Below are 15,755 nucleotides of genomic sequence, written 5' to 3' on the forward strand. Positions count from 1 at the left end.
AACACACCAGAAAAGCAGGATCTAGTTTCAAAACCATATTTGATCATGATGCTGGAGGACTTCAACAATGACATGAACACACTTAGGGAAAAACAGGAAAACATTAATAAACAAGTAGAAGCCTACAGAGAGGAATCACAAAAATCCCTGAAAGAATTCCAGGAAAACACAATCAAACAGTTGAAGGAATTAAAAATGGAAATAGAAGCAATCAAGAAAGAACACATGGAAACAACCCTGGATATAGAAAACCAAAAGAAGAGACAAGGAGCTGTAGATACAAGCTTCACCAACAGAATACAAGAGATGGAAGAGAGAATCTCAGGAGCAGAAGATTCCATAGAAATCATTGACTCAACTGTCAAAGATAATGTAAAGCGGAAAAAGCTACTGGTCCAAAACATACAGGAAATCTAGGACTCAATGAGAAGATCAAACCTAAGGATATTAGGTATAGAAGAGAGTGAAGACTCCCAGCTCAAAGGACCAGTAAATATCTTCAAAAAAATCATAGAAGAAAACTTCCCTAACCTTAAAAAAGTGATACCCATAGACATACAAGAAGCCTACAGAACTCCAAATAGATTGGACCAGAAAAAAAACACCTCCCGTCACATAATTGTCAAAACACCAAACACACAAAATAAAGAAAGAATATTAAAAGCAGTAAGGGAAAAAGGTCAAGTAACATATAAAGGGAGACCTATCAGAATCACACCAGACTTCTCGCCAGAAACTATGAAGGCCAGAAGATCCTGGACTGATGTCATACAGACCCTAAGAGAACACAAATGCCAGCCCAGGTTAGTGTATCCAGCAAAACTCTCAATTAACATAGATGTAGAAACCAAGATATTCCATGACAAAACCAAATTTACACAACATCTTTCTACAAATCCAGCACTACAAAGGATAATAAATGGTAAAGCCCAACATAAGGAGGCAAGCTATACCCTAGAAGAAGCAAGAAACTAATAGTCTTGGCAACAAAACAAAGAGAATGAAAGCACACAAACATAATCTCACATCCAAATATGAATATAAAGGGAAACAATAATCACTATTCCTTAATATCTCTCAATATCAATGGCCTCAACACCCAATAAAAAGACATAGATTAACAAACTGAATACGCAACGAGGACCCTGTATTCTGCTGCCTACAGGAAACACACCTCAGAGACAAAGACAGACACTACCTCAGAGTGAAAGGCTGGAAAACAACTTTCCAAGCAAATGGTCAGGAGAAGAAAGCTGGAGTAGCCATTCTAATATCAAATAAAATCAATTTCCAACTAAAAGTCATCAAAAAAGATAAGGAAGGACACTTCATATTCATCAAAGGAAAAATCCACCAAGATGAACTCTCAATCGTAAATATCTATGCCCCAAATACAAGGGCACCTACATACGTAAAAGAAACCTTACTAAAGCTCAAGACACACATTGCACCTCACACAATAATAGTGGGAGATTTCAACACCCCACTCTCATCAATGGACAGATCATGGAAACAGAAATTAAACAGTGATGTCCACAGACTAAGAGAAGTCATGAGCCAAATGGACTTAACGGGTATTTATAGAACATTCTATCCTAAAGCAAAAGATTATACCTTCTTCTCAGCTCCTCATGGTACTTTCTCCAAAATTGACCATATAATTGGTCAAAAAACGGTCCTCAACAGGTACAGAAAGATAGAAATAATCCCATGCGTGCTATCGGACCACCACGGCCTAAAACTGGTCTTCAATAACAATAAGGGAAGAATGCCCACATATACGTGGAAATTGAACAATGCTCTACTCAATGATAACCTGGTCAAGGAAGAAATAAAGAAAGAAATTAAAAACTTTTTAGAATTTAATGAAAATGAAGATACAACATACTCAAACTTATGGGACACAATGAAAGCTGTGCTAAGAGGAAAACTCATAGCGCTGAGTGCCTGCAGAAAGAAACAGGAAAGAGCATATGTCAGCAGCTTGACAGCACACCTAAAAGCTCTAAAACAAAAAGAAGAAATACACCCAGGAGGAGTAGAAGGCAGGAAATAATCAAACTCAGAGCTGTAATCAACCAAATAGAAAAAAAAAGGACCATAGAAAGAATCAACAGAACCAAAAGTTGGTTCTTTGAGAAAATCAACAAAATATATAAACCCGTAGCCAGACTAACGAGAGGACACAGAGAGTGCAACCAAATTAACAAAATCAGAAATGAAAAGGGAGACATAACTACAGATTCAGAGGAAATTCAAAAAATCATCAGATCTTACTATAAAAACCTATATTCAACAAAATTTGAAAATCTTCAGGAAATAGACAATTTCCTAGACAGATACCAGGTATCGAAGTTAAATCAGGAACAGATAAACCAGTTAAACAACCCCATAACTCCTAAGGAAATAGAAGCAGTCATTAAAGGTCTCCCAACCAAAAAGAGCCCAGGTCCAGACGGGTTTAGTGCAGAATTCTATCAAACCTTCATAGAAGACCTCATACCAATATTATCCAAACTATTCCACAAAATTGAAACAGATGGAGCCCTACCGAATTCCTTCTATGAAGCCACATTTACTCTTATACCTAAACCACACAAAGACACAACAAAGAAAGAGAATTTCAGACCAATTTCCCTTATGAATATCGACGCAAAAATACTCAATAAAATTCTGGCAAACCGAATTCAAGAGCACATCAAAACAATCATCCACCATGGTCAAGTAGGCTTCATCCCAGGCATGAAGGGATGGTTTAATATACGGAAAACCATCAACGTGATCCATTATATAAACAAACTGAAAGAACAGAACCACATGATCATTTCATTAGATGCTGAGAAAGCATTTGACAAAATTAAACACCCCTTCATGATAAAAGTCCTGGAAAGAATAGGAATTCAAGGCCCATACCTAAACATAGTAAAAGCCATATACAGCAAACCAGTTGCTAACATTAAACTAAATAGAGAGAAACTTGAAGCAATCCCACTAAAATCAGGGACTAGACAAGGCTGCCCACTCTCTCCCTACTTATTCAATATAGTACTTGAAGTTCTAGCCAGAGCAATCAGACAACAAAAGGAGATCAAAGGGATACAGATCGGAAAAGAAGAGGTCAAAATATCACTATTTGCAGATGACATGATAGTATATTTAAGTGATCCCAAAAGTTCCACCAGAGAACTACAAAAGCTGATAAACAACTTCAGCAAAGTGGCTGGGTATAAAATTAACTCAAATAAATCAGTTGCCTTCCTCTATACAAAAGAGAAACAAGCGATGAAAGAAATTAGGGAAACGACACCCTTCGTAATAGACCCAAATAATATAAAGTACCTCGGTGTGACTTTAACCAAGCAAGTAAAAGATCTGTACAATAAGAACTTCAAGACACTGAGGAAAGAAATTGAAGAAGACCTCAGAAGATGGAAAGATCTCCCATGCTCATGGATTGGCAGGATTAATATAGTAAAAATGGCCATTTTACCAAAAGCAATCTACAGATTCAATGCAATCCCCATCAAAATACCAATCCAATCCTTCAAAGAGTTAGACAGAACAATTTGCAAATTCATCTGGAATAACAAAAAACCCAGGATAGCTAAAGCTATCCTCAACAATAAAAGGACTTCAGGGGGAATCACTATCCCTGAACTCAAACAGTATTACAGAGCAATAGTGATAAAAACTGCATGGTATTGGTACAGAGACAGACAGATAGACCAATGGAATAGAATTGAAGACCCAGAAATGAACCCACACACCTATGGTCACTTGATTTTTGACAAAGGAGCCAAAACCATCCAATGGAAAAAAGATAGCATTTTCAGCAAATGGTGCTGGTTCAACTGGAGGGCAACATGTAGAAGAATGCAGATCGATCCATGCTTATCACCCTGTACAAAGCTTAAGTCCAAGTGGATCAAGGACCTCCACATCAAACCAGACACACTCAAACTAATAGAAGAAAAACTAGGGAAACATCTGGAACACATGGGCACTGGAAAAAATTTCCTGAACAAAACACCAATGGCTTATGCTCTAAGATCAAGAATCGACAAATGGGATCTCATAAAACTGCAAAGCTTCTGTAAGGCAAAGGACACTGTGGTTAGGACAAAACGGCAACCAACAGATTGGGAAAAGATCTTTACCAATCCTACAACAGATAGAGGCCTTATATCCAAAATATACAAAGAACTCAAGAAGTTAGACCGCAGGGAAACAAATAACCCTATTAAAAAATGGGGTTCAGAGCTAAACAAAGAATTCACAGCTGAGGAATGCCGAATGGCTGAGAAACACCTAAAGAAATGTTCAACATCTTTAGTCATAAGGGAAATGCAAATCAAAACAACCCTGAGATTTCACCTCACACCAGTGAGAATGGCTAAGATCAAAAACTCAGGTGACAGCAGATGCTGGCGAGTATGTGGAGAAAGAAGAACACTCCTCCATTGTTGGTGGGATTGCAGACTGGTAAAACCATTCTGGAAATCAGTCTGGAGGTTCCTCAGAAAATTGGACATTGAACTGCCTGAGGATCCAGCCATACCTCTCTTGGGCATATACCCAAAAGATGCCTCAACATATAAAAGAGACACGTGCTCCACTATGTTCATCGCAGCCTTATTTATAATAGCCAGAAAATGGAAAGAACCCAGATGCCCTTCAACAGAGGAATGGATACAGAAACTGTGGTACATCTACACAATGGAATATTACTCAGCTATCAAAAACAACGAGTTTATGAAATTCGTAGGCAAATGGTTGGAACTGGAAAATATCATCCTGAGTGAGCTAACCCAATCACAGAAAGACATACATGGTATGCACTCATTGATAAGTGGCTATTAGCCCAAATGCTTGAATTACCCTAGATCCCTAGAACAAACGAAACTCAAGACGGATGATCAAAATGTGAATGCTTCACTCCTTCTTTAAATGAGGAAAAAGAATACCCTTGGCAGGGAAGGGAGAGGCAAAGATTAAAACAGAGACTGAAGGAACACCCATTCAGAGCCTGCCCCACATGTGGCCCATACATATACAGCCACCCAATTAGACAAGATGGATGAAGCAAAGAAGTGCAGACCAACAGGAGCCGGATGTAGATCGCTCCTGAGAGACACAGCCAGAATACAGCAAATACAGAGGCGAATGCCAGCAGCAAACCACTGAACTGAGAATAGGTCCCCCGTTGAAGGAATCAGAGAAAGAACTGGAAGAGCTTGAAGGGGCTCGAGACCCCAAAAGTACAACAATGTCAAGCAACCAGAGCTTCCAGGGACTAAGCCACTACCTAAAGACTATACATGGACTGACCCTGGACTCTGACCCCATAGGTAGCAATGAATATCCTAGTAAGAGCACCAGTGGAAGGGGAAGCCCTGGGTCCTGCTAAGACTGAACCCCCAGTGAACTAGTCTATGGGGGAAGGGCGGCAATGGGGGGAGGGTTGGGAGGGGAACACCCATAAGGAAGGGGAGGGGGGAGGGGGATGTTTGCCCGGAAACCGGGAAAGGGAATAACACTCGAAATGTATATAAGAAATACTCAAGTTAATAAAAAAAAAAGTGTAGGGTGTGGAGACATTCTGAAGCTGTAGGACAGACTGCCACCTCTGCATACCTCGGTCTATATCTCTTGTCCAAGGGGAAACTGCACAGTGCCCCTGGAAACAAGCATATAGGAACAGACAGCTGGTGGTACCAACTGTTCTGATCTGCGCCCAGGACTGAACTGAACTTGCCAGACAGCTCCCTGCACCTAAATCCCATGGTGGAGAGAGCTGGATCTACAGAAGTGTGGATACTGCTGAGAAGTCAGGGGAGACAATCCCCTGTCCACATACCAGACACAAGAGAGAATCACATAGTGCCAACTGTGTCTACTGGGTGCAAGGACCTACAAGAGCAATCTGGGGCAGGAACCTTTAATTCCTGCCTATGCCTAGAGCTAGAAGACAGTGTCCAGGAGCATGAACACACCTGAAATCAGAACACCTTGTCTCAGGAAAGGCTGAAAGTAAACAGGAGAAATAGTTCTACAGGAGTACTGACACATATGCCTATACCATGGTTGAGTCACTCTCAGAAACAGCAAGACTAGCAAACACAAGCAACAATCCAATGGCAAGAGGAAAGTGCAGGAAACTAAGCATCAGTAACCAAGACTACTTGGCATCATCGGTGCCCAGATCTCCCAACAAAGAAAATACTGGATATCCAAACACACCAGAAAAGAAAGATTTAGTTTTCAAAATCAAATTTTTGATAATGATGGAGGACTTTAAGAAAGTCAAAAAGAACACCCATAGAAAAATGCAGGAAAACACAAGTAAACAAATAGAAGCCCTTAGAGAGAAGCACAAAAATCCCTGAAAGAATTACAGGAAAATACAAACGAACAGGTGAAGGAATTGAAAATGGAAGTAGAAACAATAAAGAGAGCACAAAGAGAGAAAGCCTGATTATAGAAAACAAAAGGAAGAGACAAAGAGCAATATATACAAGCAATACAAGCATCACCAACAGAATACAAGAAATAGAAGAGAGAATCTCAGAGGCACAAGATATAGAAAACATCGACACAACTGTCAAAGATAATGTAAAATGAAAAAAGCTTCTAGCCCAAAATATACAGGACATCCAGGACACAATGAGATCAAACCTAAGGATAATAAATATAGAAGAAAGTGAAGACTCCAAACTTAAAGGGCCAGGAAATATATTCAAAAAAAGTATAGAAGAAAACTTCCCTAACCTAAAGAAAGAGATGCCTGTAAACATAAAAGAAGCCTACAGAACTCCAAATGGATGGATCAGAAGAGAAATTCCTCCAGTCCCATAATAGTTAAAACAGCAAATCCACAAAAGAAAGAAAGAATATTAAAAGCAGTAAGGGAAAAAGTCAAGTAACATACAAAGGCAGACCTATCAGAATTAAACCAGACTTCTCACCAGAGACTGTAAAAGCCAGAAGATCCTGGACAGATGTCATAAAGACCCTAAGAGTACATAAATGCCAGCCCAAGTTACTGTACCCAGCAAAACTTTCAATTGACATAAATGAAGAAACCAAGATATTCCATAACAAAATCAAATTTACACAATATCTTTCTATAAACCCAGCCCTACACAAGGTAATAGTTAAAAAACTCCACCACAAGGAGAGACACTACACTGTACAGAAATCCAGAATAAAATTTCCTTGCAATGAAACTAAAAGAGAAACAAAGATAATTCCACCTCTTACAACAAAAATAATAGGAAGCAATAAGCACTATTCTTTAATATCTCTCAATATCAACAGACTCAATTCCCCAAGAAAAAGACATACTCACATAATGGATACATAAAGAGGACCCAGTATTTTGCTACATGCAAGAAACACACCTGAAGACAAAGACAGACACAACCTCGGTGTAAATAGGTGGAAAACAACTTTCTAAGTGAATGGTCCAAAGAAACAAGCTGGAGTTGCCATTCTAATATCTAATAAAATTGACTTTCTACCAACACTCTTTAAAAAGGGTAAGGAAGGACACTTCATATTAATCAAAGGAAAAATCCACCAAGAAGAACTCTCTATGCTACATATCTATGCTCCAAATGCAATGGCATCTGCATTCATAAAAGAAACCATACTAAAGCTCAAAGTACACATTGCACCTCACACGATAATAGTAGGAGATTTCAACACCCCGCTTTCATCGCTAGACAGATCATGGAAACAGAAATTAAACAGAGAACTACAGAAACTAACAGGAGTTATGAACGAAATGGTTTTAACATATATATATATATATATATATATAACATTCCATATTAAAATAAAAAGATATACCTTCTTCTCAGTACTTCATGGAACCTTTTCCAATATTGATTATGTAGTTGGTCACAAAATATGCCTCAAGAGAAATAGAAAGATAGAAATAATCCCATGCATCCTGTCAGATAACTGGTCTTCAATAACAACAAAAATGACAGAAAGCCCACATATACATGGAAATTGAACAATGCACAACTCAATGGCAACTTGGTCAAGGAAAAAATAAAGAAATAAATTAAAGACTTCTTAGAATTTAATGAAAATGAAGATATAACAATCCCAAACTTATGGAATACAATGAAAATAGTACTAAGAGGAAAACTAGTAGCTCTAAGTGCCTGCAAAAAGAAACAGGAGAGAGCATTTATCAGCAGATTGACAGCACACCTTAAAGTTCTAGACAAAAAGAAATAATAAACCCAAGAGGAGTGGGTGTCAGGGAATAATCAATCTCAGGACTGAAATCACCCAAGTAGAAAAAAAAAAGAACTATACAGAGAATCAACAAAACCAGGTGTTGGTTCTTCGAGAAAATCAACAAAACAGATAAAATCTTAGCCAAACTTACCAGAGGACACAGAGAGTGTGTCCAAATTAACAAAATCAGAAATGAATAGGGAGACATAACAACAGAATCTGAAGAAATTAAAAAAAACATCAGAATCTACTATGAAAGCCTATATTCAACAAAACATGAAAATCTGGAGGAAATGGACAATTTTCTAGATGGATACAAGGTACCAAATTTAAATAAACATCAATAAACTATCTAAACAAACACATAACTCCTAAAGAAATAGAAGGAGTTATTAAAAGCCTCCCAACCAAAAAGATCCCAGGTCCATATGGGTTTAGTGCAGAATTATATCAGACTTTCGTAGAAGACCTCATGCAAATAATGTCCAAACTATTCCACAAAATTGAAGCAGACAGAGCACTAACAGACTCTTCTACAATTACTTTTATATTGAAACCACACAAAGACCCAACAAAGAAAGAGAACTTCAGACCAATTTTCCTTGTGAATATCATCGCAAAAATACTCAGTAAAATTCTTCCAAACTGAATCCAAGAACATATCAAAACGTTCATTAAACATGATAAAGTAGGCTTCACCCCAGGGATGCTGGGATGGTTGCATATATGAAAATCCATCAATGTAATCCACTACATAAACACACTCAAAGTAAGAATTACATCGTTATTTCATTAGATGCTGAGAAAGCATTTGACAATATTCAACACCCCTTCCTGATAAAAGTCCTGGATAGATAAGTAATTCAAGGCTCATATCTAAACTTAGTAAAAGCAATATACAGCAAACCAGTAGATAACATCAAACTAAATCCAGAGAAACTTGAAGCAATTCTCCTAAAATCAGGAACTAGACAGTGCTGCCCACTTGTTCCCTACTTATTCAGTATAGTACTTGAAGACCTAGACACAGCAATCAGACAGTGAAAGGATGTCAAAGGGATACAAATTTGCAGGGAAGAAATCAAAATATCACTATTTGCAGATGATATCATAGTGTACTTAAGTGACCCCAAAAGTTCCACCTGAGAACTACTTAAGCTGATAAACAACTTCAGTAAAGTGTTGGAGTATAAAATTAACTCAAACAAATCAGTAGCCTTCCTCCACTCAAAGGATAAACAGGCTGAGAAAGAAAATAAGGAAATGACACCCCTCACAATAATCCCAAATAATAGAAAATATGTTGGTGTGACTTTAATCAAGCAAGTGAAAGACCTGTGTGACAAGAACTTCAAATGTCTCAAGAAAGAAATTGAGGAAGATCTCAGAATATGGAAAGATCTTTCATGCTCATGGTTTGGCAGGATTAATATAGTAAAGATGACCATTTTTTTCACAAGCAATCTACAGATTCAATGCATTCGCCATCAAAATTCTTATTCGATTCTTTATAGAGATAGAAAGAACAATTGGCAAATTCATTTGAAATAACAAAAAACCCAAGATAGTGAAAACTATACTCAACAATAAAAGAACTTCTGGGGAAATCAACTTCCCTGACTTCAAGCAGTATTACAGAGCAATAGTGATAAAAATAGTGTGATAGTGGTAAAGAGACAGGCATATAAATCAGTGGAACAGAACTTAAGACCCAAATATTAACCCACCGCCTATAGTCACTTGATCATTTTCAAAGGAGCTAAAACCACCCAGTGGAAGAAAGATAGTATTATCAACAAATGGTGCTGCTTCAAATAGAGGTCGGCATGTAGAAGAGTGAAAATCTTCCCATTCTTATCACCTTGTACAAAGATTATGTCCAAGAGGATCGAGTAACTCCACATCAAACCAGATACACTCAAACTAATAGAAGAAAAAGTAGGAAAGAGTCTCAAACACATGGGCACTGGGGAAAATTTCCTGAACAAACACAAATGGCAATTGCTCCAAGATCAAGAATCAACAAATGGGACCTCATAAAACTGCAACGTTTTGAAAAGCAAAAGACACTTTCATTAGGACAAAATTGCAACCAACAAATTGGGAAAGGATCTTTACCAATCATACATCTGATAGAGGGTATATATCCCAAATAGACAAAGAATTCAGGAAGTCAGACTTCAGAGAGTCAAATAACTCTATTAAAAATGGGCTACAGAGCTAGACAAAACATTCTCAGCTGAGGATTATCGAATGGCCAATAAGCACCTTAAAAAATGTTCAATAGGGGCTGGGGATTTAGCTCAGTGGTAGAGCGCTTACCTAGGAAGCGCAAGGCCATGGGTTCGGTCCCCACCTCCGAAAAAAAGAACCAAAAAAAAAATGTTCGATAATCTTAATCATCAGTGAAATGCAAATGAAAACAACCCTGAGATTTCACCTCACACCAGTGAGAATGGCTAAGATCAAAAACTCAGGTGACAGCAAATGCTGGCAAGGTTGTGGAGAAAGAGGAACACTCCTCCACTGTTGGTGGGATTGCAAACTGGTACAACCATTCTGGAAATCAGTCTGGAGGTTCCTCAGAAAATTGGACATTCTACTAGCTGAGGACTCAGCTGTAACTCCCACGAGATGCTCCAACATACAACAAAGACATATGCTCCACTATGTTCATAGCAGCCTTTATTTATGAAATCCAGAAGCAGGAAAGAGCCCAGATGTCCTTCAACAGAGGAATAGATTAAAAAAAAATGTGGTACATCTACAAAAGCAATATGCAAATGGAATGAACTAGAAAATATCATCCTTAGTGAGGTTACTCAATCACAGAAAAACACACTGGGTATGTACTCAATGATAAATGGATATTAGCTAAGAAGCTCAAATTTTCCAAGATGCAATCCACAGATCACAGGAAGCTCAAAAAAAAATGGATGACGAAAATGTGGATGCTCCCACTCCTTCTTAAAAGGGGAAAAAATCCATAGGTGTGTATATGGAAGAAAATTTTAGAGCAGTGACTCATGGAATGGTCATTTAGAGTCTGCCCCACTTGTGTCCCATATATACATATATGCAATCACCAAAACTAGATAAGATTGATGAAGCTGAAAATGCATTCTGAAAGGCATCAGATATAGATCTCTCCTGAGAGAAACATCCAGAGCATGTCGAATACATAGGTCAATGTTACCAGCCAACTACCGAGCTGAGAAGAGGACCCCCTTTGGTGAATTGGAGGAAGTATTGAAAGAGTTGAAGGAGTTTGCAACTCCTTAAAAAAATCAAAACAATGCCAATCATCCGGAGTTTCCTGGGACTAAACCACTGCCGAAAGAGAGAATATTCTTTCTGGGGCACCAGTGGAAGGGGAAGCCCTTGGTCCTGCCAAGGTTGGAATCCGCTGCGAGGGAATATGGGGTGAGGCAATAAGGGGGATCTATAGGGGAAATACCGGTATTGGGGATGGAGTGGGGAGGGATTGGGGCTTATGGATAAGAAACCAGGAAGGGGAATAACGTTTGAAACGTAAGTAAAGAAGTATTTCTAATAAAAGTTAAAATAAATAAGAGTAGAGTGGAATCCAGAGGTAAGTGTTTCCCTTTGGCTCAGTCTGAGATGATAGGGACGCTCTATTTCCATGAAAAGGGGCTCCGTGAATGGTCCCTAACTGATTGCCATGACCCTTTAATGCGATGTTGCAATTATTTGTACAAGACGATAGAGGTTAGCAAGCAGCTGGACACACAACTGTCATTATCAATCCTGTGATTACCCAGAAAACATAGCTTCTCAGCCTTACCAGTTCTTTTGTCTGGTAGCATGGTTTACTTGCCCCACACCAAAGGATTGTAGTAGGTGACTCCTCTATCTGCCAAAGTATGTTTATCCATCAAATTACACTTATAAATTTGGCCATACCTCTATTCCAGGCAGATTGGCTAGATTATCAGGAAGAGGGTGAAGAGAAAACAGAGAGAACAGTTTGTAGAGGTGAAACTATTTTTCTAGACTTTTTCCCTAATAAATAAGGATACTTGGATTTTCAGATCACTATGGAATCTTCTAGAAGATTATTGAGTTGACTATTTTATGCTTATTTGATGCCAGCTAGAGTCAATCGAGTAGAGGGAATCTCAATTAACAATATTCTCACCACCAACAGGCAGTGGTGGTGCTTCCCTTTAATCCCAGGGGTTGGTTGGCAGAAGCAGATTGATCTCTGAATTGAAAGCTAGCCTTATTTACAGAGTAAATTTCACAAGATCCTCAGCTATAGAAAAAACAAAAATGAACAAAGAAAGAAAGTGGTGGAGAGTGAAGGAATAAGAGGATGGGAGTAGGAGGGAGGGAGAGAGAGAGAGAGAGAGAGAGAGAGAGAGAGAGAGAGAGAAATAGAGAGAGAGTTTCCCATAAGACTATCCCATGTGCAATTAGTGCTGAAGTTTAATGATTGGTAAGTGATGTAGAAAAGCCCAGTTCACATAGGTGGAGACATCCCTGAGATGTTGGTTCTAGTTACTGTAAGAGAACAAGCTGAATAAGACATACAGAACAAATCTCTAAACACTAATACTACTCTATGTCATCTGCTTCACTTCCAACTTTGAGTTGCTGTCCTGGCTTCTATGGGTAGGCTGTGACCTGTAACTAGATATAAACACTCCTCTATCCAAGTTACCTTTGGTTATTGGGTTTGATCACAGCAGTACAAATCCTAAAACAATCACAGATTTCAAAGATCTTTAGGAGTCTCTTGGCCTAGGAGACAGCAGAATCCAGCTCTCAACATTCATGTGACTCTAAAGGAAGAGATGAAGACACAGAAATTAACACAACAATTGACCATCATCTTGACAGTTAAGTAACTAACATTTTCATTGCATGGGTTGCCCCTATCCATTGGAGGACAAAGGCCGCAGTGTATAAGCTACTATTGTTATTTTGCTAGGTGGTCACAGTATAAATTGCCCTCACCATATTTATAATTATACCCACATCCATTTAGAATTTCTCAGACTTTATGAGAGAAGCTTCTTTACACAATGGGCAGCAGTCAAAAGAAAGATTCACAACTGGTTCCATTACTGAAAATAAGATGAGTTCTCCGCTATATATGAGACATCAGTACAAAAACACACATGTGTACATTCATGCAGGCACACACACACACACACACACACACAGACACACATACACACACACACACACACACACACACACACACACACACACACACACACACACACACAGTGTTCCTAGGCCCCACATCTCACCAAGAACTATTAGGAAAATTATTCTCAAAAAAAAGTTAAGTCTTCCTTCTGTTCTGTACCTACACCTGCAGCAGTCATAGATCAGCACAATGTGGGTGTCACTTTACAGCTCTGACTGTCAGGATTCCAGCTCAAAACCTGGACCCACATCACTATCTGTCTCCTTGAGGCCTGCACTAATCAAGACACTCAGACCAGCCAATACCAGAAAAAACCAGATGGAAAAATTTAAGCACAAGAACATAATCAACAGAGGCCAATGCAATATGGCACCATAAAAACCTATTGGTCCTACTACAGCAAGACCTGGATATCTTTACACATGTAAAGAATAAGTTTTTTACCCTATATATTATCATGCAAAGATGATAAATACTTTTAATGCGTATAAAACAAATTTTAAAGTAAATGTATTAAAGTACAATCAAAGAGGTAGAAACACTTAAAAAGGAAACAAATAAATACTTTAACTGAGGAAATAACAACAATATAATCAAACAGATAATGGGAATGAATAAAACATTCTATAATTTAAAAAAGGAAAGAAAACAGATAATGAAATCACAAATGTTGGCAACGCAGGTGATGGAAAACCCAAAAAAGATAACAGGAAACACAGATGCAATTATCACCAACACAATAGAAGAAAGAGAAGAATATCAGGAATAGTGCACACCATAGATGGCATGGATATATGAATAAAAGAATATGTCAAATGTAAAAGCTTCCAAACTCAAACCATCCAGGAAATGTGCAAACCTATTGAAAGGCCAAACTTAAAAATAATAAAAGAGGGTAAACTACCCAGTTCAAAGGGTGAAAAAATGCCTTCAACAAAATCATAGAAGAAATCATTATTAACTTAACGATAGAGATGGCTATAAATGTGCAAAAACCTTATTGAACATCAAATAGAATCAGAAAAGAAAATCATTGCACCACATAATAATCAAAACACTAAATGTACCGAAAAAAGAAAGGATATTAAAAGCTGCGGGTAAAATGGCCAAGTAACGTAAAAAGGTAGCGTTCTCAGAATTATATCTGAGTTCTCAACAGGGACACTAAAAGCGAGAAGATCCTAAAGTATGTTTTACAGACCCTAAGGGACCAAAGTTGACAGGCCAGACTACTATAGCTAGCAAAACTCCAATCACATTAGACAGAGAAACCATGATATTATATAGCAAAAGCAAATCGAAACAATATCTATCTGCTAAATAAATCCTACTGAGGATACTGAAAGGATAACTCTAATACAAGGAGGATAACTATACCCAAGAGAACATAAGAAATTAATCACCTCACTGCAAAATAAAAAAAAGGAAGAATCATACACACAACTCCTCCCACATCAAAATAACAGGAACTAATATTCATTAATATCATTATTTATATTAATATCAGTGTACTCAATTCACCAATAAAAAGGCACAGGCTAACAGACAGGTTACATAAACAATATCTATCTTTTTTTTTCTTTTTTTCGGAGCTGGGGACCGAACCCAGGGCCTTGCACTTGCTAGGCAAGTGCTCTACCACTGAGCTAAATCCCCAACCCCAACAATATCTATCTTATGCTGCATACCAGGATCACACCTCAGGAACAAAAATAGATAGTATCTGAGTGTAAAGACCTGGAAAATTTTTTCCCTGCAAAGGGACTCAAAAAAGGTGCTGGAGTAGCCATTCTAATACTTAATAAAACAGACTATCAATCAAACTTAATCAAAGGAGATGGAGAATGACCTTTCATCATAATAAAGGGAAAGATCCTCTGAACATCTAGGACACAAATGTAAGAGCATCCACATTCTTCAAAGAAATTTCACTAAAGCTCAATCACACAGTGAACCTTACACAATACTAGTGGGAAGTTCATAGCTCCACTCTCACCAATGGACAGGTAATCAAAATTGAAACTATATAGGAGGAAATTAATAGCACTAAGTTCCTCAAGAAATTATAGAGATCTCATGTTAGCAACTTAACAGCATGCATGAAAGCTCTAGAAAATGACACAATACGAGCAAAAGGAGAAGATGGCTGGAAATGTTAAAACTGAGGGCTGAAGTCATTCAATATAAAGCAAAGAGAACAATATAAAGAATCAACAATACCAAGACCTGTTTTATTGAGAAAATCAATACGATAGAAAAACTCATAATCAAACTAAGAGGCACAGAGATGGTATCTAAATTTACAATATCAGAAGTTAAAAAG

This window comes from Rattus norvegicus, chromosome 4 (assembly GCF_036323735.1).
Source record: "Rattus norvegicus strain BN/NHsdMcwi chromosome 4, GRCr8, whole genome shotgun sequence".
Taxonomy (NCBI): Eukaryota; Metazoa; Chordata; class Mammalia; order Rodentia; family Muridae; genus Rattus; species Rattus norvegicus.